The 27,584-nt window shown below is 34.2% G+C and overlaps 1 long non-coding RNA gene across 1 annotated transcript; it reads left to right on the top strand.

The window, feature by feature from the left end:
* The first annotated feature begins 4,567 nt into the window (after positions 1 to 4,567).
* LOC124910618 lies at positions 4,568 to 19,590 on the top strand. The gene is made up of 3 exons (XR_007096431.1): positions 4,568 to 4,578; positions 9,371 to 9,374; positions 19,488 to 19,590. It is a non-coding gene; the product is annotated as an uncharacterized LOC124910618 (long non-coding RNA).
* The last annotated feature ends 7,994 nt before the right edge of the window (positions 19,591 to 27,584 follow it).

Here is a 27,584-nt window from a genome sequence, read left to right as displayed (position 1 = left end):
TACTCCTACTCCACTTTCATGTGAAGATTAGTACAACAACTATATGTATCCAATCAAGGAATCCCACGTAAGAGAATTTTCCTCACATTACCCGTTTTGCAGGTATATCCTGATGGAATATTCGGCGCACTACCAGTTCGGTACGGCCACGATCCTTGTCCTCAGAACCTGCTGTGTACAATGGAGGCTTTCAATGGAAGAGCGCCACGTATCATTCTTGAAGATTCGACTGTTAGCTCTTGATCAGTATTTAACCAATCCTTAGAGCAACGGACGAAGCACGAGCAACCTAACTAATTTCCGAACGAACAAGCATTCTGATTTTGCAGAGAGAGACTACTCAATCATCTTGCTTACTGAACCCATTCTTGAAGCTTCTTTCTGATTGTACTGTGTGTAAATCGAGAGAGAGAGCTAGAATCAAAACACTATTAGCTGAGTGATATTCTTCATTTTCTTGTAATTGAACAGAAAGTGTTCTGTTCAATATTGAGCTAAGTGTGTGTGTAAACTGTATTTGATTCTCATCATATAATGAATCCTTCCGGTGGTTGGAAGAAGGGGTGACGTAGGAGAGTTTCTCCGAACATCCATAAACAAACTACCGTGTTCTTCATTTTCTGTCATCTTTTCATATTTCATCTTGTGCTTCAAACCCAAGTAAACAATTCCGCCTTGAATCTGTTTCAAGTGTTTACACAAGTTTGCGTAGAATATAAAGCGAATTAAATCCCTAACAGGATTTCTTTCAAACCGTTTTTCATAAGTCTTCATCCTTAGCCAGACCCCGTCTATAACGATAAAACCGATCATATCATTATATTTAAAAAAATTAATTTGAATATAGATTTTATATTTTTAAAATACGCTACAACTTACTAAATGGTAGTTTAAATAGATACAAATAAATTAAATTTGTTTATCAATTGAAATTAACATAGTAATTTTAATATGTCTAACCAAAATATAAATAAAAATTAATTCCAGTTTACCAAATATATGACTTATTCATTTACTTGGAATTAAAATTATTTTGACCACAACCTGATCTATTATTGTTGTAACTATTTATTCTTTTACTTGTTATTAAAATTATTTGTTGTAACTGCTTATTCTTTTTACTTCGAATTAAAATTATTTATTTCCAACACGATCTATTACGGTTGTAATTACGTACATTAGAAAATAATGAGATAGAGTTATATTTAATATTAATGAACTTTATATAATTAATTAAAAAATATCATATATTTTTTTTAATCAACAACTTCATTATTTTTCAAGAAAAATATAGTGTTTTATATGTTTTGAAATTTAGTAAAAAAAAATAGATAAAAAATAGGTTAAGAATTTTCATTTAAAATATTTTATGTAAATTTTAACATTTTTTTTATTAAAATGTGCTTGAAAAGTGGTATGATTGGTCAAAAATAAGCTCGCTGTGTTTGATTATAAATGTGTCAATGACACAATAACCTACTATGTGATTGTAGGTCATATTGTGTCTTATTAGATGCTTAATTATAATATAATATTTAAGATTTCCGATTATAAATAAAAGTTATTTTAAACTTTGGTTTAAAATTAATATTATTTTTTGTTTAATTGTTTTTAAAAAAATATCATATAATTTACATAGTGTTCTTTCATATATATAATCGATTATCGGGCGAATACGTTAAGGTTATTAAGCATGTCTACACCATCTCTTCCTCTTCTGTTGTCAAGGTTATTAAACATTTCGCTAACATCACTTCCTCTTATGTCTATGACTATCTTTCTAATCTAAATTATTTTTATTATTTATAATATTATTTGACTTTATTTTATAATATAATGAAATTTATTTATATAATTCAAATTTAAATAATTATTATAATAAGATTAATATATTTAATAACATAAATTTTATTTAAAATATTCATAATTTTCATTTTTTATAATTCATTTAATTAAAAATAAGTTTAAAAAGTGATTGTGTTCATCTAAATAAGCATGACGTGCCTTATTATAAATGTTTCAATAACCTAGTATCTAATGATGATAAGTGATATTGTGTCTTATTAGATGCTTAATTATAAAATATTACTATGATACATATAAAAATATTTTAAATTTCGGATTATAAATAACAGTTATTTTAAAATATGGTATAAAATAGATATTATTTTTTTATATAATAATATTAAAAATTAATATATAATTTACCTAGTATTCCTTCACATTTATAATCGATTATAGAGCGAAGACGTCAATGTCATTAAGCATGTCCACATCATCTCTTCCTATTCTGGTGTCAAAGTTATTAAACATCTTTATGTATATGTCTCATTATTCTTCCTTACTTCTAATGAAATTAAATAATCATTTCAATATTTAAAATTAGAATAAATGTAAATTATATAATCCAAACCAAAATAAATTTTTTTAAGATTTTAGAAAAATAAGTTTGGAATTTTTGTTTATAATGTTAAAAAATTAATGGTAAAAAATTAATATAAAGGATAATAAAAAAATGTAAAAAAATAACTTGATAGACAACTAGTTACAACCTTAATTAGTCACTAATATTTATAAAAAAAAAATTATTTATTAGATTAATATTATTTTATTACTATAATTAATGTCATTAATTAAGAATAAATCGAATAAACTACTACTATTTTTAAACTCAAATCATCACATTACTGTTACTATTAATTGTCATTTTTATTTTGTTAATTAATTACAAAAATAAAATTAAAATATTTTCATTTAACAATACATTATTCATTCCTAAATTCTCCAATTCATTGTTACGTTATAATTTATTAAATTTATAAAAAATAAAAAAAAAAAGTTATCCATTATTTTATGTAAGCCCACAAGTTTTATTGGACACATATTTATGTTTTCTTAATATTGACAAAAATATTATTTGACTTTATTTTATAATATAATTAAATTTATGTTTATAATTCAAATTTAAATAATTATTATAATAAGATTAATTTATTTAATAACATTAATTTTATTTATAATATTCATAATTTTAATTTTTTATAATTAGTTATTTAAAAATATGTTTAAAAAGTGGTTGGATTGATCTAAAATAAGCATGATGTGCCTTATTATAAATAAATGTGTTATTAGATGCTTAATTATAATATTCTTATTAGATGCTTAATTATAAAATATTACTATAATGCTTATAAAAATATTTAAATTTTTGGATTATAAATAACAGTTATTTTAAAATATAGTATAAAATCGATATTATTTTATTATTTAACTTTATTAAAAATTAATATATAATCTACATAGTGTCCTTTCACATTTATAATCGATTATCGGGCAAAGACGTCAATGTTAATATGTATGTCTACATCATCTCTTCCTCTTATTGTATCGAGGTTATTAAACATATCGCTAATATATCTTCATCTTATGTCTATGACTATTTTTCTTATCTAAATTATTTTTCTTATTTTTAATTTATTTATGTATATGTCTCATTATTATTTCTTACTTATAATAAAATATTATCATTTCAATGTTTAAAATAAGAATAAATATAAATTATGATAACCAAAACCAAAATAATTTTTTTTTTATCTTGAAGAAAATAAGTTTGAAATTTTTGTTTAATTTTTTTTTATATTGTTAGAAAATTAATGGTAAGAAATGACAATCAAGGATAATAAAAAATGTAAAGAAATAACTTCCTAGATAACTAGTTACAACTTAAATTAGTCACTAATATTTATAAAAAAAATATTTATTTGATTAATATTATTTTATTACTATATTTAATGTCATTAATTAAGAATAAATCGAATAATTATTAATATTTTTTTAAACTCAAATAATCACATTATTGTTGTTACTGTTAATTGTCATTTTCATTTTGTTAATTAATTACAAAGTAATATTAATATATTTTTATTTAACATTACATTATTCATTTCATGAATTCTCTAATTCATTTTTAAATTGTAATTTTTTAAATTAAAAAAATAAAAAAATAAATAAAAAAAGTTATCCATTATTTTAAATAGGCACACTGGACATATATTTATGTTTTCTTAATATGGACAAAAATATTATTTAACTTTATTTTATAATATAATAAAATTTATTTATATAATTCAAATTTAAATAATTATTATAATAATATTAATATGTATTATAACATTAATGTTACTTATAATATTCATAATTTTCGTTTGTTTATAATTCATTTATTTAAAAATATGTTTAAAAAATGATTGTGTTGATTTAAAATAAGTACGACGTGCCTTATTATAAATAAATGTGTCAATAACCTACTATGTGATTGTAGGTGATATGCTTAATTAAAATATTCTTATTTGATGCTAAATTATAAAATATAATTATAATGCATATAAAAATATTTAAAATTTTGGATTATAAATAACAGTTATTTTAAAATATGATTTAAAATAGATATTATTTTATTATTTAAATTTATTAAAAATTAATATATAATTTACATAGTGTCTTTTCACATTTATAATTGATTATCGGGCGAAGCCGTCAATGTTATTAAGCATGTCTACATCATCTCTTCCTCTTCCGGTGTCGAAATTATTAAACATATCGCCAACATATCTTCCTCTTATGTCTATGACTATCTTTCTTATCTATATTATTTTTATTATTTTTTATTTGTTTATGTATATGTCTCTTTATTCTTCAATATTTATAATTAAATTAAATTATCCTTTAAAAGTTTAAAATTTGAATAAATGTAAATTATGATAACTCAAACCAAAATAATTTTTTTTAAAGATTTTAGAAAAATAAGTTTGAAATTTTTGTTTATAATGTTAGAAAATTAATGGTAAGAAATGATTATCAAGGATAATAAATAAATGTAAAGAAATAACTTCCTAGACAACTAGTTACAACTTTAATCAGTCACTAATATTTATAAAATCAAAAATTTATTAGTTTAATATTATTTTATTATTATATTTTATGTCATTAATTAAGAATATATCTAATAAATTATTAATAAATTTTAAAACTCAAATTATGATATTACTGTTAGTGTATATTATCATTTTTATTTTGTTAATTAATTACAAAGTAAAATTAAAATATTTTTATTTAACAATACATTATTCATTTCTAAATTATCCAATTCATTGTTAAGTTGTAATTTATTAAATTTATAATAAATAAATAAATAAATGTTATCCATTCTCCAATTCATTTTTAAAAAGTTTTATTGGACACATATTTATGTTTTCTTAATATTGACAAAAATATTATTTGACTTTATTTTATAATATAATTAAATTTATGTTTACAATTCAAATTAAAAAAATTATAATAAGATCAATATACTTAATAACATAAATTTTATTTATAATATACATAATTTTAATTTTTTATAATTCATTTATTTAAAAATATGTTTAAAAAGTGGTTGGGTTGATCTAAAATAAACCTGACTTGCCTTATATTAAATAAATGTGTCAATAACCTACTATGTGAGTATATGTGATATTGTGTCTTATTCGATGCTTAATTATAATATTCTTATTATATGCTTAATTATAAAATATTACTATAATTCATATAAAAATATTAAAATTTTTGGATTATAAATAACAGTTATTTTAAAATATAGTATAAAATCGATATTATTTTATTAAAAATTAATATATAATTTACTTAGTGTCCTTTCAAATTTATAATCAATTACTATTTTATCATTTTTTTAAATGTTCCTAATTTATATATCTATACTTTTATTCATTTTTTTTAATAAATCAAAAAATGAAATATATTGTTAGATAAAATTAGATCGGTTAAACAAAATTTTACAGAAACAAATTCATTGTGCAGGAACATGCAAAGAATCGAACAGGTCAGATTACTCAACCGGTTAAGAAACTCAACCGGTCAAGCAATTAAACTGACCAGAAACATGACCGCACAAGAAAGTCAGGATCGGTCAAATCAGAAGGCCAGAATCAATTAAACAGTCGGTCATTTAGAAGCCATGGAAAAACCGGAAGTCATCCGGTTAACACAAATAACCGACCAGCATGAAAAGACACTTCGGGTATCTGTTGAGAATGATACCGAAGGAACAGACTAAATATTGTCATATTCATACAAGTCTGAGGAAAGTCTGTAGGCTGCAGAAGACAGTCCTACAAAATCTTTCCATTTCAGGATAAATCAAAAAGGCAATCTTCCAGGTACAGACAACTGACCAACCGACAGTTGCCATATTGAGTAAAAGAAAAACCTAGCCGGTTTGACCTACATACTGGAAGACTAGACCGCCAGGTCTGAATCACTGAACCTCTGCTCAACCAATCAGATTCAAGGAAATGAAATGTGACCGTTGTCACATTTCACCTATAAAAGAAGGAGCTGAAGAGGAATAAATGCGGGGTTAAAAAGTTCTGAATTTTCTACAGCCTAAGTGAAAAGCATTGTGTTCTATCTCTAGAAAGCTAAAGTGCTTATTTGAAAGTGTAATTCTACAATTTCGGTTAAAATTGTACAGGTGTTATCGAGCAGAAAATAAGTCTCGATCGGATTGTGTTTGTATATTCCTTAGTGAATATCCTTCTCGCGTTTTCGAGAGGAAGGGGTGACGTAGGAGTTTCATCTCCGAACATCCATAAAAACATGTCTTGTTATTTACTTTCCGCCGGCTTTACATTCTAACCGATCTGCACTAACCTACTAATACCGCTCCAACCGATTCAACATCACCCAAACCGAATCACTAAGTTGCAAAACCGACCTAGCAATCTCCAAACCTATATTATTCAAATCTGGTTCTGCCTATCTCGTGTGTGTGCTGCTTCAACCTGAAACAAATCACTTCCGCGCTTGAACTCGGTTCAAGGGTTTGTGACAGTTTGTGTAGTATTGAAACCCCAGTGTTAATCTCTAATTGGATTAATCACCACCCTTTGAGTGAGACGCGATAACCGGCCAACCCCGGTCCCCCAGCCGCGACCTAGATCCTAACAATTGGTATCAGAGCAGTTAGTTTCAATACTCAAGCAAGCATGTCGTTCGATAGGCCCCTAATGCTAGAAGGTGACGATTTTGCCAACTGGAAGGCACGTATGCATCTGCACTTAATAACCATGGATGACGAAATGCAGTTCATCATAGCCGAAAGACCGATAATCATTGACAAAGAGAGAAAGGATTGAACAACTGAAGATAGGATAAGAAATAATCTGGATAACCATGCCAGAAACCGCATCTCCAATGGTTTGGATAGAAACACGTATTGCAAGGTCCGAGATTGCAAAACAACAAAGGAAACATGGGAAGCGGTGATTCAGATTCATGAGGGAAATGAAAGAACCAAGGAAAATAAGATAATGATGGCTACTCAAAAGTTTGAAAACATCAAGATGAGACCGGAAGAAACAATGAGAGAATATAGTGACCGGTTCACATGTGTGATAGACGAGCTAGCAACCCTTGGCAAGAGGTATGACAACAAGAAAGTCATCATGAAAGCGTTAAGATCTCTTCCAAGTGCATGGGACATAAAGACAATGATGATGAGGGAATCAAACTGCCTAAGCAAAATGAAGCTATACGATGTATTCGAAGATTTTAAGGCATATGAGTTTGAAATGAGATCTAGGACTGAAAAAGAAGTCTCAGCCTCAACTTCAATCAGAGCATTGATCACATCCACAAAACCTATTGCACCTGTACCGATTAGAACCGCTGAACAGTTCACCGAGAATGCCATGTCAATGCTTGCACAGAAATTTGGGAGGTTCATGAAGAGAAGTCAACCGACAAACAACAACTATAACTATGGTGATAAATCTAATGTAAGATGATATGACTGCAACTGTTTGAGACATTTCAAGTGGGAATGCAGAAAACCAAGGAGGGATGACCGGAAACCGGACAATCAAAATAACCGAAATAACTATCAACAAACCGGTGAAGGAAGTGAGGTTCAAAAGCACTGATAGCCGATGATGGAGGAAGCTTATGGGCTCATAGTGACAGTGATTATGAACTCACATGTCTCATGGCAAACGAGGAACAGGTATTTGACTCTCCTTGTGAAGAATTTACTAAAGATGAGTTATATAATGCATTGAATGACATTGTAGCAGAGTATAAGAACCTATTAACGTTACTACCTAATCAATTCAACCTTAGAACCGACCCCATAGTACCACCTTGACCAAACCAAAGACCATAGAACCTGAAAACACCCTAGAAACCGAGGCAGCGCCTGAACTATCCTCTGAGACCGAACAACTCAAGGATACAGTTCAAGAGCTAACCGAAGAGGAAAATACCCGACTCCAGTATAGAATGGCTGCATGGAAAAGATCTATTGACATGGTAAGCAAAATGTGTAGTTATAAAAGACACCCTACGTTCATGTTTGGTCTAGGATACAAAAACAATAGATCCAAAGACCAAAAACACTTAGACAAAATGAGGCTCACAAAGGATAATCTTCCCTTTGTAAGTTTTGTCAGAAGTTCCTTAACCGTTGAATAGGAATTAACTGCCTACTATACGAAAGACAAACTAACCTATGTAGGTCCAACCGATTCTGAGAAATGGCTTCACCCTGAGAAAAAGGAAGTCAACCGGTTCAAAAATAGGCAAGGAAACTCACAACCACATAGGACAAACCAAAGATCATCCCCACATAAGGCCTTCTTAGGAAAACAGAAAGACTCAAAACCGAGTGCAAGAAAATTAGTTAAGACATTAACCAATAAAGTTGTCCGGTTTGTCAAAGTCTAGATGCCTAAGGGACTAATCGCTTGTGGACCCAAGTAAATGTGGGTACCAAATAGTTGTAAATATGTACATTTTACAGGATATGAAGAAATGACTAGGAAACTCTGAATGGTACTTGGATAGCGGTTGCTGCAGGCACATGACCGGGAACAACAACCTTCTAACCGATATCAGAATAGAAACCGGTGCATTAATCACTTTCGGTGACAACTCAAGAGGTAGAACTGTGGGCAAGGGTAAGATTGTCCATGGTAACTTAACAATTGATAATGTACTCTTAGTCGAAAATCTACGTTTTAACCTGCTAATCATTAGTCAAATGTGTGATGCTGGATACACTGTAGAATTTCTTAAACATGCATGCTTAGTTAAAAATTCTCAAGGTATTACACTGCTAACCGGAAATAGGTTAGGAAACATCTACAAGGTAGATTGGAAAAATAAAGTAGAATATCCTATATGCATGATAGCTAAAACCGATCAAACCTGGCTGTTGCATAAAAGACTAAACCACCTAAACATGAAAACCTTAAACTATATTCGCGGTAAAAAGTTAGTTGAAGTAGTTCCTGACATAGTGTTTAATATGGATAAGATCTGTTCAGCATGTCAAATGGGTAAACAAACTAAGTCAACCTTTAAGAGTAAAGGACACATTCAATCTAACCGATGCTTAGATCTTCTACACATGGATTTATTTGGACCGATTAGGGTCGTCAGCCTAGGAGGCATGCTCTACATTATGGTAGTCGTTGATGATTATTCTAGGTATACATGGGTAATATTCTTGCCATCTAAACGTGAAACCACATCAAATTTGATCACACCACTTAAACGTTTGCAAAATGAAAAATCAACACGCATTAATAGCATTAGAAGTGATAGAGGAACCGAATTTACAAATAGTACTCTAAATGCATTTCTTGATAAATCCGGTATTAGACACGAGTTGTCTAGTGCTAGGACTCCTCAATAGAACGGCCTGGCCGAGAGAAGAAACTGAACTCTCAAGGAAGCCGCACAGTCCATGATAGTCGATTCGGGTATTGCCCAAAAATTCTGGGATGAGGCTATCAACACCGCATGTCATACACAAAACTGGTCTCTGATTAACAAGTTTCACAACAAAACACCTTATGAGGTATATTTCGATAGGATTCCTAACCTTAAGTATCTTAAGATTTTCGGATGTAAATGCTACATCCACATAAATGGAAAAACCTATCTATCTGCTTTCGATGCAAAATCCGTTGTTGGGATCATGCTAGGTTACTCAGCAGTTAGTAAAGCATATAGAGTGTATAACACTAGAACCTTAACCGTGGAGGAATCACTTCATGTCGTTTTCGATGAATCGGTTGAAAGCAACACTACATCATGCTTTGATCTACACAACAGATTGGAAAATAATAATATCTATTCTGATAGTGAAGATGAGATTCCGGTTTTCAGGCGGTTTGTCCATGACCAAATGGGTAATGATGAAACCCAGCCGGATCAAGCTGTTCCACGACAGGAAGCTGACACATCGGTCCAAATCGAGGAAATCGATCGGTCTGACACCCCTGTTCAGCCTACCGATATGTCTTGCCTTGATGAAATAAACGGTGATTTGGTAGATGCTCTTGAACCGAATCTCAAAAGAAACACAAATCACTCTCCTGAGCTAATTATAGGTGACCCTTCAGAACCCGTTCGAACTAGGCGACAAATCCTGGAGGAATACTTTAATTCCGCTTTTATATCCCAAATTGAGCTGAAAAGAGTGGATGAAGCATTGTCGGATCCGGATTGGATCTTGGGAATACAAGAAGAGTTAAACCAGTTTGAGAGTAACAAAGTCTGGTACCTAGTCCCTAGGCCGAAAGATCAACCGGTCATAGGCACAAGATGGGTATTTATAAATAAACTCAATGAAGACGGTTTGGTCACGAGGAACAAAGCCAGATTAGTGGCACAAGGATACAAACAGGAAGAAGGCATTGATTTTGAAGAATCATTTGCCCCTGTAGCTAGGATTGAAGCTATTAGGATTTTTCTAGCTTTTGCTGCATTCAAGAACTTTAATGTTTTTCAAATGGATGTTAAAAGTGCATTTTTGAATGGTGACCTACGTGAAGAAGTATATGTTGAACAACCACCCGGTTTCAAAAATGCTGAACTGCCCAACCATGTATACCGGTTAAACAAAGCTTTATACGGTCTAAAGCAAGCTCCTAGAGCCTGGTATGACACACTAACCGCATTCTTATTAAAACATGACTTCACCATCGGTTCGGTGGACAAAACATTATTTAAGTTTGAGAAAAAGGAACATATCCTGCTTGTTCAAATATATGTAGATGATATTATCTTCGGTTCAACCGATCCTAAGCTATGTGATAAATTTTCAACCTTAATGACTAACAAGTTTGAAATGAGTATGATGGGAGAATTAAGTTTCTTCCTAGGTTTTCAAGTTAAGCAACTCGAAGAAAGAACTTTCATAAGTCAACCCAAGTATACTAAGGAACTTTTAAAGAAATTTGGGATGGACACATGCTCCTCAGCTGCCACTCCAATGAGCTCATCGGTCAAACTGGACAAGGATGATGACGGTCAAGTAGTAGACCTAACAGCTTACCAAGGAATCATCGGTTCTCTTCTATACCTGACTGCAAGTAGACCGGATATACTATTTGCGGTCGGTGTGTGTGGAAGATTCCAGGCCAACCCAAAATAGTCTCACTACACAGCCGCAAAGCGAATCTTGAAATACCTAAAGGGAACTCCTGAAGTCGGTCTGTGGTATCCAAAGGATTCATCTTTTAACCTCACAAGTTACTCAGATGCAGACTATGCAGGTTACAAGGTTGATAGAAAAAGCACCAGCGGAACATGCCAATTCCTAGGTGATCGGTTTGTTTCATGGCACAGCAAGAAACAGACATCTGTAGCCACGTCAACCGCAGAAGCTGAATACCTGGCAGCCGGAAGCTGTTGTTCACAACTTCTTTGGATCCAGCAACAATTGAATGATTTCGGTATCACAGCCGAAGAGTCTCCTATTTTCTGTGATAACACAAGTGCCATAGAAATCACCTACAATCCGGTTTTACATTCTAGAACCAAGCACATTGACATAAGGCACCACTTCATTCGGGAACATGTTATGCTGAAGCATATCCGGCTAGAATACGTATCAACAGAACAACAAGTAACCGACATCTTCACAAAGCCTCTACAGGAAGCTAAGTTTTCTCAATTCAGACTCACACTCGGTTTGACCGATATTAATCAACTTATTCCTAAAGATGCTTAAAAGGGAAATCGGATCGGACAGACAAAACCAGTAGTTCCTCCCAAATTGTCGGATTCCAAATTTCCCAAGGTATCTATGGAAGAACCGCTCTGTCTATCAGTTAGAGTAAACCGACCGGTTACTTAGTGCATGCACCAAATAACCGCATCGGGACGAATGACTGATAACTGACCGGTTTGGAAATAGCTTATTTCGGATTATTTGGCCTCCAAACAAAAGTGGAATAATTATCTATGTTTAAACTTATATATTCTGAAAAATTACCTTTTCAAAGTAAAATGGTCATACCTCAAAAGACGTGAAGATATGATATCTTTCACCGTTCAGGCCTATGACCCACATCCTAGGTTATAGACATGCTTATTTCATGCAAAATGCCTTATCCTATGGATAATAGACATCATTACCTGCAACACACTAGATAATAAGATCATTCCTCCACTAATATTTAAGTTATGTAAACCTTAAACAAAACAATCACAAGTTACAACTTATTCTCTTACTAAGACAAAATATCTCAATTTCCAAATATCCTTCAAGTGGACTTCGATTCTGCTCAAGGCACTGAGCATTATGAAGTCTTCAAGATGATTAAGTCACTTGAAGACACCGGTCTCAAACACTTTCTAGATGACAAACATGTCATCTTTCCGGAATCTGTCCTGGAATTCTTTTACAATGCCAGGGTTTTTCGAGGTACTCCTCATTTTGACACTCACATTCAGTCCAAGGTGGGAGGAACTGTGTTCGATTTCACAGAAAGTGATTTTGCTAGATGCTTCGACCTTCCGAAGCAAGGACTCACCGACCTAAACGTTCCGTCTGAATTGAAGGCCGAAATAGCCTTAAGTTTTGCTCGGTCAGACCACCCGGTCAATGACCACGGTGCCAGGTCATCGCTGAGAGCTGAGTATCAGCTTCTCAACGATGTCATCGGTCGAAGCATCCTGGGTAGGGATGTCACAAACACTTACTGTGCTGCGGTTTTTAACATGATGTCTTCCATAACCACGGGTACGCTAGTCAACTGGTCAAGGGTGTTGTTCGATGTCCTAATCTGGATGATCGGCATTCGCCAAACTAGTCTCATTCCTCAGATAAGCTGCCTACTTTTGGAGCTTGGAGTTCCACTCTGTCCAGGAGAAGGGTTAAACCAGGCCCAGGTAATCACCAAAGAGGTCACCGACTCATTCTATGAGCGGTTTGAGAAAGCTTGGAAGAGAAGGAACCGCCACATCAATTCCAACGGCCGCGCCAACTCCAACGGATACTAAGTCACTCCTTCTTACAACCGGTCATTTTGCTGTACACACCGGTTGTATCTCGGTTCAACTCTATCATTTCGGCTTGGTTTAGTTATCTTCGGTTTTAATCAGTTACTTTTCCGGTTTCTTGTAGTATCCGTCATTAATGGAAAGTAACTTTCAACTACATTTCTATCCAACTAACTTAGTTACTTTTGAACTAGATTCCTTACCTCGTGCTCCGCAACCGGTCAAAAGTAACCCTTTCCCAAGGAATTTTGGAAACATAAATATTCTCTTCATTAATAAGACAAAACTGATCTTCAACATTAAATGCTGATATTTTCCATCCAAATTCGGATCTATATAAAGAATCTCACCTTATCAACTTAACACATCTCAAAACAAAATCTCTTGAACTCTCTCTCTCTCTTGGCTAAGTTTGAATCATGTCGAGCCGCACTCTAAGGAACTTCTTGAGCATCAACTTCGACTCATGTCTCCAGCTCGAGGATCTGGAAACAAAGGAGCTCATGTTCGATTCTCTAATCGACACCGGTCTTCGAGACTTTCTCGAAGAATTCGGACCAATACTCCTTCTTGAGGTAACCGAGTTTTTCAACAACGCCTCCATGAGAGGAGATCACATTGTCTCCTCGATAAGAGGCCATTTCTTCTATATGGACGAGAATGCACTCGCCCAAATGTTCAACTTACCCACCTAAGGGTTTTCGGACTTTCCGACCCGGGAGGGTAGAGCCGCGACCTCTTATTCTTGGCTGTTCTCCGGAACCGGGGTGTCGGTGGAGAACAACGGGCTAAAAACCCGCCTTCGCCACCACATCCAGCTCCTCCATGAGATTATCAACCGCTCCATCATCTATCAATCTCCCAACCAGTACTACTTTAAGAGGATGTACGACATGATGACCTACATTGTGAGTTATGCACCCATAAACTGGTTATCGGTCATATACAGTAACCTGAAGACCATGGTGGAGACCAAAAGAGGTCTCGGTTACGCCCCTCATATAAGCCGGCTCATTCTTAAGTATCGTCCAGAATTTGGACCAGGTACACCGGCATCCCCATCAAATGTTCTTGATAAGGAAGGGGTGGAGGAAAAGTTCTCTAGAATAGTCATTACATAAGTTGTATCTTTATCCCTTATGTATTTCTATTTCCAAACCGATCCATGTATCGGTTTCTATCTTGTACTTTTTCTTTAATGAATATCTAATGGTTAAGCTTAATAACCGGGTCAAAAATCGCAAAACTAAAATCTCCATCCATCTAACTAACCGGTTACTATCGATAAATTACTTCGTTTTCATTAAAAAAAATAAAAAATTCCGGTCAAACTCGAAAAACCGCATCATCGCGGCTAATAAATCCGCTTCTTGAATACACGGTTAAAAAGAAGAATCGCTTCATCAAATGATAAAATAACCGAAATCAAAAATCCGATCAAAATCTTTGGAGGGAAATTTCCCGCCCAGGGACTCCCGCCTATGGGTTCCCGCGCAGAAAATCCCGCCTATGGCTTTCCCGCCTTCGGTTTCCCGCCCATGGTTTCCCGCTCAATACTCTTGGAGGGAAAATTCCCGCCTAAAAGTGATGGGACGGTTCGCGACGGATGGAATTCCAAACTGCAACTATAAATAGGGTCCTTAGTCATTTAATTCTTACGCAATCGACTTTCTCTCTCTAGCTCTCAGCTTCCTAAAACTCTCTCAAATTCTTATTCTCTTGCTCTTTCGGTTCGTTTATCCAAGAATGGGTCGCGACTCTGCACTATTCAAACATATCGTCCAGGTCGACTTTGAGGAAATCCGGGCAAACGGTTCGGCTCCGGCAAAGCAAGTCTTATCCCGGATCTCCGAGTCCGGCCTCGAATACTTTTTAGGCGGTCCATTTATTCTATACCAGGAAGCGGTTAACGAATCTTTCCAAACCGCATCTCTCACCGGAAGAACAATAATTGCAACCATCGACGGTCAGCAGCTCGAACTGACAGAAGAGTCGGTTGCTGATATACTACGTCTACCATCAGAAGGAAGTATCCTCTCGACGACCTTAGATCAAGAGACCTTCGAGGCGGCTTGCCAGGTTCTCTCGGAAACCGCGGTTCCTATCGAGGTCTCCGGGAAGAAATCATCACTTCGACCGGAGTACAGACCGCTATGTGATATTTTCACTAAATCGGTCCAAGAAAGAGGGGGAAACTATGATAGTCTCACCCGTACGAAGATTGAGATGCTTGCCGGTTTAGTCAACGACATCCAAATAAACTAGGCCAAGGTTGTTTTCAACAACCTATGTGAAATGGTGGATCAGGCTTCCACCCGGTCATGGGGATACTCCATCCCGCTTGGGAAAATTATGCGCCATCTCAACATCAACACCGGTCCTGGCGTTCACCTCTCATCCAGCAAAATAATAAAATCTAAGCAATTCAAGGAGAGGAACGGCAAACGGAAGGCAACCGCTAAGAGAGCGGCTCCGGTCAAAGAAAAATTCGGAAGTAAGAAAGTTAGACAACCAACCGGATCGGCTGATCCGCGGTCCGAAACACCCAATGATGAAGATTCGGGATCCAGTTCTGACCGAACCGCTTCACAGAATACCGGAGAAGATCGGTCCGGTAAAGGGAAAGGACCGATGGTCGAGGAACAATCGGCCAGTCTTGACAATGCTAATACCGGTGCAGACGGCCATGGGGAAGAAGATGTTCACGCTAACGACAACACCCAGGAGATGGCCGAGAATCTCGTGAGCAGAATCATGGACGAAATCCATTAGCAAGCTCGCGAGGCGTACGAAGTGTTCTGTTAATGGATCCGGCACCGACATCATTTGTTCTACAAACACATGCTACCGGGTTTAACCGTTGGCCAAAAATTCGAAAAATTGATGGAGATGGAGGAGGAAGTCATCAACCTCACAAAGGCTCAAGATGCCAAAACCGCCTTAGACCAATACGCAATAGTAGAACCGCGTGCTCGGTTATAAAAGCTCACCGAACACATTCAACGCCTTAAAGAAAAGTATACTCCGGGAATACCGAATTCTCAACTACAACTCTTGGTGTTGGAGTTGCTTGCGGTCAAGGAAAGGGAGCTAACAGAGGAGGTGGAATGGCTTGAAGCGGTGCCAGTACATCAGGATCCAACGAACTCACCGCCTAATGAGGATGTTGGCGGTCAGAATCCGGCGATGAAGAGCTATCATTTGCTTCACCGGATCAGACGATCAACATAACCGAAGTCAGGACAGAGACACCTCTCACCGACAATCGAGCATCTGCTCAAGCCGGGAACTTGGAACCGGCCATAACAGAAGAGAGGGTCATAACTCTCATTGAAGAATTTGTCAATGACGCGGTTTGGCCTTGGAATAGGAAAATTAAGAAAACCGCGGTTCAAGCAGTCATGATAGCCGAGACAACGAAGGATGATCTTGGCGAGGCGGTCAAGCGGATCACGTCAGTTGAAACGAACTATGGTAATACGGATAAACTGTACGGCGCTCACCTAGATCGAACCAAGGCATTGAAGGATATAACTCAAAAGTTGGTGGATGACCTCACTTCGGTTAGCCAGAAGGTAGCCGATTTGGAACGGTCTCAAGAAAAGACCGATCAAAGGCTGACAAAGGTCGATGAGGACCTGGCTCGGTCAAGTGCCCAAGCCGGCTCAACACTTGACAGGGTACTCAACCTTGAGGAAAAGAATACAACCCTTGAGGAAAAGAACACAAAGTTTGAAGCCGATCTCAAGGCGGTCACCGAACAGGTGGCAGAGTTAATAGAGGCTAAGCTGGCTGCCGATAAAGCGATTGAAGAGGCAAATGCTCGGGCGGCTCAGAATCTTCAGGACGCGCTGGACGAGCAGACTCATATACAGAAGGAAGCGACAGCGGCTGATGCGAACATAACCGGTCATATGCAAAACCAGGCAGTCAATGCATCGACGATCGCAAAGTCCATAGCGGCTCAAAAAGCCGAAGATGCTGAGCGGCTAAGGGCCCAACAAGAAACATACAGCAACTTCGAAAAGGCTCACAAGAAGTCCCGGGCGGTTGCTTCTCCTTCAGTTCCGGTCACACGTAAAAGGAAAGCGGCTTCGACAAAGGCGAAACTCACCGGACTATTGGCCAGTGTCACCGAAACAGTTGTTGATCCTCCACCCAACCCGGCTTTGCAAACCGAGGATGATTTCGAAGAAGATGTCCAGCCACAACTCAGTAGACAGCGGGTTTTAAATGCGGTTCCAATCAGAACGATCGGTCAACCGTTCTCTCCTCAAACCGGCACCTCAGGTGGTCAAGGTCCCTCTTCAAGGCCGGTTCAAGAGGACAAGGGACAATCAAACGATTAACTGCTGGATCATTTCCTACCGTCCAGATCGAAGAAATAGGGGCTTTATTTACTATCTTTACTTATGTTTATTTCGGTTATCATATATAAATATAATATTTTGCCTTAGCATATCTCTTATAAATATAACGTGATTTTTGGAAACCGGCCTACATTTGCATTTCTAACATGATTTTGAATATTTTAAATAAAATAATCAAAAATGGAGAAATTGATAAGATAAAAGATAAAAATTTTCAAAATTTTTCTCAAATTTTCCAAAATTTTTCGAAAAATTCTCCCAAGTCAGTTTCCAAAAATCCGGCCAAATGAAATTCTCAAAAACAAAACCGGCCTACATTTGCATTCTTACATGATTTTGAATATTTTAAATAAAATAATCAAAAAGGGATAAATTGTTAGATAAAATTAGATCGGTTAAACAAAACTTAACAGAAACAAATTTCTTGTGCAGGAACAGGCAAAGAATTGAATCGGTCAGATTACTCAACCGGTTAAGAAACTCAACCGGTCAAGCAATTAAACCGACCAGAAACATGACCGCACAAGAAAGTCAGGATCGGTCAAATCAGAAGGCTAGAATCAATTAAACAGTCGGTCATTCAGAAGCCATGGAAAAACCGGAAGTCATCCGGTTAACACAAATAACCGACCAGCATGAAAAGACACTTCGAGTATCTGTTGAGAATGATACCGAAGGAACAGACTGAATATTGCATATTCATACAAGTTTGAGGAAAGTCTGCAGGCTGCAGAAGACTGTCCTACAAGATCTTTCCACTTCAGGATAAATCAGAAAGACAATCTTCCAGGTACAGACAACTGACCAACCGATCGTTGCCATATTGAGTAAAAGACAAACCTAGCCGGTTTGACCTACATACTGGAAGACTAGACCGCCAGGTCTGAAGACTAATCCGCCAGGTCTGAATCACTGAACCTCTGCTCAACCAATCAGATTCAAGGAAATGAAATGTGACCGTTGGCACATTTCACCTATAAAAGAAGGAGCTGAAGAGGAATAAATGCGAGGTTACAAAGTTCTGAATTTTCTACAGCCTAAGTGAAAAGCATTGTGTTCTATCTCTAGAAAGCTAAAGCGCTTATTTGAAAGTGTAATTCTACAATTTCGGTTAAAATTGTACGGGTGTTATCGAGCAGAAAATAAGTCTCGATCGGATTGTGTTTGTGTATTCCTTAGTGAATATCCTTCTCGCGGTTTCGAGAGGAAGGGGTGAAGTAGGAGTTTCATCTACGAACATCCATAAAAATCTGTCTTGTTATTTACTTTTCGCCGGCTTTACATTCTAACCGATCTGCACTAACCTACTAATACCGCTCCAACCGATTCAACATCACCCAAACCGAATCTCTAAGCTGCAAAACCGACCTAGCAATCTCCAAACCTATATTATTCAAATTTGGTTCTGCCTATCTCGTGTGTGTGCTGCTTCAACCTGAAACAAACCACTTCCGTGCTTGAACTCGGTTCAAGGGTTTGTGACAGTTTGTGTAGTATTGAAACCCTAGTGTTAATCTCTAACCGGATTAATCACCACCCTTTGAGTGAGACGCGATAACCGGCCAACCCCGGTCCCCCAGCCACGACCTAGATATTTTTCAGATTCGGCGGTTCGATCTATGATTTATCATTTATGGACGTTGATAAGATTCTTCCATTTAGCAGCACCTTAGGATGGCATAGCCTTAAAGTTAAGGACGAGGTTCAAACGAGGAAAGGCTTATGGTGGATACCTAGGCACCCAGAGACGAGGAAGGGCGTAGTAAGCGACGAAATGCTTCAGGGAGTTGAAAATAAGCATAGATCCGGAGATTCCTGAATAGGTCAACCTTTCAAACTGCTGCTGAATCCATGGGCAGACAAGAGACAACCTGGCGAACTGAAACATATATATAAAAGCTTAAATATTAATATATTTAATTATGTGATATAAAAGCTTAAATAGTTCTAATGAAATATATGATCATCATTATGTTTTTCAATAATTTAAAATATTTATTTATATATAAAAAATGCAAAAATAAATATCTAAATTTTTTCTACCCCTTCTATTTTGAAAATTAGGATGTAAAATAAAAGGTAATTCGTCACACTAGGGTTTCTAAAATTCTTTTCTACTTAATTATTTAATGACATTTCAATACGCCTTCTTTAACGCTATTCTCTTATACAAATTTGAAATATAATCTTCTAGATTTTCACAATAATTGTATCTATCACAAACAACGTGTGGACAAGATATTCATGTGAGTTTCCATAGTCTATATGTGCTTCTTCATTCTCTAATGTCTATGGAATGTCTATGTATTCCCAAATGATCTCATACCTGAATTCTTCGTTAAGGTCCAATGTGCATCTATAATACATTGCTTTTACAAGTTCAGTATCTAGATTGCTACGGGAGAAATGTCTACAATCTAATTCATATTCATTTCTTTTATGAAGCGGAAAACCTTTCTTATTATCATCAATCGGATATTCTCCAACATGTTAATTATAGACATTGATTTACTTGGTAATATACATGAACTAAATGTTTCAAAATGTTGTTGTCTACCATGTCACACTTTGGATACTCTTTGAGTTATGCCTTTGACTATATTCTCTCGGTAATTCAGATAGCAGAAGTACCGGCTCCTTCTTTGGTTTGTTCGAATACTATTAAATTGGAATCTAATTGTTCTGGATATGTGGATCGAGCACACCTCCAAAACAATAATTTCAAGTCTTCACCCATATTTCTTCATCTAGCCAAATTTTTATATCAATGGCGGCAAAAAAATATATGCTCTGTATTAATAATCACTAACATAATTCAGCAACTACTCTTATTAATCACTAACATAATTAAATCAACGAGAAAACTTCTGCCGATTGACAGAGATTGGTATATGACCAATCGCTATAGGCCTATAGCGATTGGTTTGGAGGTTAATATCGATGGTTTGCCAATCGCTATAAGGTCTTTTTTACTAGTGTATAGTCCTAGTGAAATATATGATTATCATTATGCCAATAATTTAAAATGGTCATTTATATATAAATAAAAAATACAAAAATATATTTCTTAATTTTTTCTACCATTCTCTTTTGAAAATTAGGAGGTAAAATCAAAGGCAATCCGTCACACAGGGGTATCTACAATTCTCTTCCACTTTTTTTTAATGACCTTTCCATACGCCTTATTGAACATTATTCTCTTATACCAATTCGAGATATAATCTTCTAGATTTACACAATAATGAAATATAGAACAAACAACGTATGCACAAGTTATACATGTGAGTTTCTATAGTCTTCATGTGCAACTTCTTTCTCCAATATTTATGGAATGTCTATGTATTCCCTCAATGATAGCATACATGAAGTCTCCGTTAAAATCCAATGTGCACCAATGATACATTATTTTTGCAACCTCGAGTCTCTGCATTGCTATGGGAGAAACGCCTCCAATCCAATTTATATCCATTTCTTTTCTTAAGCGACTAACCATTCTCAATATCATTAATCGAATTTGCTCCAACATGTTAATTATAGATATTTATCTACTTGATAATATCTGTGATTTAAATGTTTCATAAATGTTATTATATACCATGTCACACTATGGATACTCTTTGAGATTTGACTTTGACCATCTTCTCTCAGTAATTCGTAGAAGCATCAAATTGTTCTAGATAAATGAATCGAGCACAACTCAAAAATAATAAATTCAAGTTTTCACCCATATTTCCTCCTCTAACCCAATTAGTATACCAATGGAAGAAAACAAAATATATTCTCTACATTTGTTAATAATTCAACCACCTCTTTTATTAATTCTTAAAGAAATGAAATCAAATAATTCAGCAATTGTTCTTAAAAAGTTTGTGATCAAATTTACATATCAATTTGTACATTGAAATAAAATTGTAATTTAAAAACATACATTTGCATGTATGAAATGATACTAATGTTATATCCTTCTTATAAATGTAGATTCTCAATTAGAAATTTAAAAAACATTCTTAACTTGTTCGACTATCTCTTTCCATCACATCCCATGCAATTGGGAACATGTGATCATTTGCATCTCAAACAATAGCTTTAAGAAGTTCCCCTTTACATGTAGTCTTCAAAAGGTATTCTTCAACCCCAATTATTGGTCTACAACCTTTTATCTAACCACTCTTACATGCCTCAAAACACACATATATTTTATGAAAATTTTGTTTCCCCGGTGGTTTCGTCTTATAAGGTTTTAAGAATAAAAATAAAATTATTCTTTGATTGTAGTTCTTCCAAATAGTTCCATAACTCAGTAAAGTTTTTCTCGATGTCACATTCAACTTCGGCCAAAACTATTGTTTTGAATTTATTCATCAAAGACCACTCATGTCACAATTTAAATCCTCCATACAAAGTTGTTGAAGAGTTTTTTTGTGGAAATATCTTTTTGGGTTAAAATTCTATTGCGAAATTTAATCTCAATCTACTTTATAGAGACCAACATGTTCTTGTTATCAGAATAGCAATGGTGCTCATAACGTGCTCATAACGATAATTCTTTATTATCCACTTTTTTTCCTACTTTGTCCTTTCTTACAAAAAAAATACCAAGAACATCTTTCTTTGCTGCATTTCACCTTTATTTTGTAAGAGTCTTGTTTAATCAATTTAAAATTAACTCTGCAATCTCATAAATAATCTGTTATAACACTTTTTATTATTTATTTTGATTCAAACAACATGTCTACAATGAACCACCCTACAACTTGAATAAAATGGTTGAACTTTAAATGAGAAGATTATTGTCTCTTTACTTGATGAGATATTACACCATTATCAAGTCCCTCATAATCAATTTCTTCACCACCACTCCATAAATAACTCACGGGGTTACTTTCATCAAAATTTTCAGAAACTTTATCATTTTTATTATCTATATCACTAGTATAATATGACTCAACTTCAACTTCTACTTCATAAGTAGGTTCATCTTCTTCATCCTCATCTTCAACTAGAAACTCACTTTCAACCTAACATCAATACTTAAGATTGTATTGAATTAGAACATCTTCGGTACTAGTCGCAATTTCAATATCTTCTTCAACATTTTCAACCTTCACATTTTTAACATTCATCTATATAATTATAGAGGTATAGAAAGATGACTTGATTGAATTTCATAATTTTAGAGTATAGAATAATTTTTTTGTTGAAGATAAATATCAACCTCAAGGAACGTCTCAAAGAGATTTAATAAATATAGCAAATGTTGATCATTGTAAAATTTGTTAATTACTAATTTGGTGGACGATACAATAATTCCAATTTTTTATCCCTATATCCGAGAGAAACCATAAAGTCCACTAAATACCTGAAGCAAAATTATCCAAGGTCTCTAATGGGCATAAGATGTTCTTTACCATAGTGTACAACTCGAAGAAATCTATAAAAATATTAATAAAAATGAAATATTAAGCTAACCAAAATTACAAGTGTTAATGCAAATGAATTTTAAGAATATATTACCGATCTAGAATTTAAGAGAGTTTCTCTAGAGTAACTATTGTATTCTTAAAATGACGGCATTTAGAACTTTCACCTAAAAATGTCTTCATTTTCCTAATATGTTGTATTTTAAAAGTGTAAGTTTTTTAAACATAGTAATCAAAATGTGCATAATCATGCATTTAAAAAATATTCATTATTAAAGTTAGTTTTATGTGGAGTAAATATTTAGTATCATAGATAAGTAAAAGTATTAATTTAAATTTCTTGAAAATAGAGGAATATTTTAGTGAATATTTGAAAAAGAATTTCTTGTGTTATTCTATTCAAATGCCCAAAATATATTTTATTTGGATTGTGATTATATGAAACATGATGCAAAATATTATCTTGATAAACAATTCAAACAATAAAATAAGACCTAATCCAATCAAAACAATAAATAAGACATGAGTCTTTTATGCTTATCAATAAAATTCAATGATATGCATGTCTGAAATAATTATAATGATATGAATAAATAACTTACTATAATATTCATTATCCATTAATATTATAGAAAGGAAAAGGAAATAAAACCTAAATAATATACAATAATTTAAAATAACTTATTGTAATATCCATTAGTAATAGTGTTTTTGTTCTATATTAAAACTAGGTAAACAAAATTCATTATGTCCATAAGATATGTAAAAATAACTTACTATAATATTCATAATTAATTAATATTAGTATTGTTCATCAAAAAAATTTAGTAGAGTTTCATATATACTCAATCAAATAATATAATTTCAGTAGAATGAATGTCTAAAATAGACAATAAAATAAAGTGTAAGCATTACTTATGAGCTTCTAAATGATGAGAATGTTATAGATTTCAAACCAATCTAAAAAGGAACAAATAGAAAAACTCTAATTTAAACTCTAAATCCACAATATCACAATCTAAACCTAAATAAAATATAACGACATTAACGGAAAAATTTAAACCTAAATCAAACCAATCTAAACCCATATGAAACAAAAATTTAAATACATGAATCATTGATGGTCTGATGAAGAATTTCTAAGACATGGGTCAAAGAAACTGATGAACGAAAAAAATAATTGAAGAAGAAGAAAAAGATGTCATGGAGAAGAGAGAGAATCTGTTGAAAAATAATGACGTGTTTGACATGTAGAACTTAAGTTAAAATATTTTATTGCAATGTAAAATAAATAGAATTAGTAAAAAACATAAATGACCAAAACATTGATAGTTCGAGTCCATATGGCTCAACTCAAAGTTTGATCTTCAAATGATAATTGTCTCTTGGTTTAAATGTTTAGAATTTAGAGAAAAATGATTTAAGTTATAAGTTTTGGGTTATATTTGATTTTCTTTTCAATTATGATTTTCTTTTTGGAAGTGAAGAATCAGGTATGAAAGTGGCCCTAAATCATGAAAAATCGATAGGATTATTGAAATTACATGATAAAGTCGTCGTGTTTGATATGATTAGTGACTCATCTCTCAAAAACATTGTTACAATACATGATTAATGACCTATATTTTATAATGAAAATCTTGTACCTTAATACTTATATTTTCTTAATTCAATTTTCGTACTTATTTAGAATTTAGGGATTTAATTTGTTTCTTATTTTTTCGAAAGTCATTTAGGATGTTGTTAAGTCTAATCAAATTAATTAAAATAAACTAAGAAAATAAGTTTATTATTTTAATTATGGGCTGGAATTATTTTGATGATGTGGGGGTTAATTAAATAAAACTTAGTTACTTAGAGGAACTTAGTCTAATGATTCAAATGAATAAGACTAAGATGTGAAACTATCACATCGCAGGTACATCTCAAGGAAACGTAAGCAGACGACTTGTTCGGTAGACAACGTCTAAATACTTCAGACGTGGTCTGAAGCAAGCGCGAGTAGACATCGTCTAATTACTTCAGACGTGGTCTGAGTAATGCGTGAGTAGACGTCGTCTAACCTTCTTAGATGCGGTCAGAAGAAGAAACACAGTTAGACGTCGTCTAACCTTCTTAGATGCGGTCAGAAGAAGAAGCGCAGTTAGACGTCATCTAACCTTCTTAGATGCGGTCTGAAGAAGAAGCAAAGTTAGACTTCGTCTAACCTTCTTAGACACGGTCTGAAGAAGAAGCGCACTTAAACGTCATCTAACCTTATTAGACGTGGTCTAAAGAAGAAGTACAACTAGACGTCGTCTAACCTTCTTAGATGCAGTCTTAAGAAGAAGCACATTTAGATGTTGTCTAAACTTCTTAGATGCGGTTTGAAGATGAAGCACAGTTAGACGTCGTCTAACCTTCTTACACGCGGTCTGAAGAAGAAGCGAGTAGACGTCGTTTATCTTTATCAGACTTGGTCTAAAGAAGATGTCTGAAGCCTTTCTTCTGTAGACATCTGAAGGAACCATTCGTCTACCCATCCATTTCATCTATAGTGTTCGTTATCAACAGTCTATCAAGCCAGCTACCTTAACAAATGAACAACTTTCATGTACACCAATATTCAAATTTCCCACGATGTGTTGAACGTTCTAGTACAACATTATATCAGAGAATATTCAGCACACTACCAGTCTTGTACGGCCATGATCCCAATGTTAATGCTCTAATGTACGTCTGTCCTATTGGCGGTCGTCCAACTAAAGAAAGACATGTGTCCAAGTAGAAGATTCGACCGTTGGTGCACTTCATGTATAAATATAAGCCCAAGGACAATAGACGAACACTAGATCCTTACGAATTTGCTTTTTCTCTTTGATTAACTAATCTCCCAAAAGCTCAAGTGCGAATCACCTACTGTCTATCTGTGAAATCATTCTATAAATCATATATTGTTCTTTCTGTGTGAAATCTCAGTATTGTAAGTGGAACAGATATTGTTATGTTCAACAGAGAGTTAGCTAGATGATCAAAAGCAGGCAATTGTTAAGTCATGTGGTTTCTGACTTAGTGTGTTCTATACAAATCAAAGTCTTCTAGTGAATATCTTTCCTATTGAGGAATAAGGGGTGACGTAAGAGTTTTATTTCTTAACATCCATAAAACTCCTTGTGTTCTTTACTTTCTATTGATTGCATTCATCTGTCGACGCTTCAAATCCAACAAACTATTCCTCACTTGAACTTGTTCAAGAGTTTATGAAGATTTGTGAAGAATTAAAACATATTTTAATTTCTAACAGAGTTAAAATCGAATTGAAGTCATAAGTTGTTCACAATAGTCAAACCTTGTCTCTATTGTCAACACTAATCCTAACAAGTGGTATTAGAGCCTTGCTTTCTATTCTCAAGCATCACCAGATTCCTGAATCATGTATATGGCTGTCATGAACAAGGTTCCTATATTCTCTAAGTAAAACTACAAATGATGGAAAGTGAGAGTGCAACCTCATCTACCTTCCATAGATGATGTCATGTGGTATGTCATCACCGATGGTCCGATGAAGATAATGAAGGCCAGTTCCACTTTGAACCCTGATGGTACTCTTATGATTAAGGAGAAGCCGAGGTCTAAGTAGCCACCAAAGATAAGAGAAAGAACAACCTCGACAACATGGAAAAAGATATTCTTTACAAGACATTTAATGATAACATGTTGAATAAGATCATCTCATGCACCTCTACAAAAGAAATATGGGAGATGTTGACTCAACTGTGTAAAGGCAATGAGAAAACAAAAGAAAACAAACTCATGGTTTCCATACATCATTTCGATAACATCAAGATGAGTCCTGGAGAGACGATGACTAAATTCAATGAAATATTTAGTAAAATTATTACTACTCTCTCCACTCTGGGCAATTCATACATCAACTGGGAGGTTGCGATCAAATTCATGCATGCTCTGCCTAGAGAGTGGGATATTAAGACGATGACGTTGATGAGTCTAAAGACCTCAACAAGACGGAGCTCTATGATTTGCTAGTGAATCTGAAGGGATACGAGTTTGAGATAAACTCTAAGAACGAAGATGAGCCTTCCACATCTTCCATCTCTACTAAGGTGCTGGTGACTGCTGATGAGCCACCTGCTGCCACTTCTATGAAGACGGTTGCCTAGCAGATCAACAACGACGCCATGGATCTCTTCGTAAAATAAATCGACAAATTTATGAAGAAGAGCAATCCTAACTCAAGCTCTTCAAATAATAATAATAATGATAAGAGTAATTATAAGGCTAACTTGAAGCATTCTAGCTGTGATAAACTACGATACATAAAAGTAGAATGCATGAATCCAAAGTTTGATCATAAGATAAAGCATAACAAAAAGAACAATGAGCAGAAGGCTCTAATTTCTGCTACAAGCAAAGCAGGGTTGGCCGATATCGATTCGGGAGACTC

Source organism: Impatiens glandulifera, chromosome 7 (assembly GCF_907164915.1).
Source record: "Impatiens glandulifera chromosome 7, dImpGla2.1, whole genome shotgun sequence".
Lineage (NCBI taxonomy): Eukaryota > Viridiplantae > Streptophyta > Magnoliopsida > Ericales > Balsaminaceae > Impatiens > Impatiens glandulifera.
Note: the sequence above shows the minus strand (reverse complement) of the source record. Positions and strands in the feature narration are given on the sequence as shown.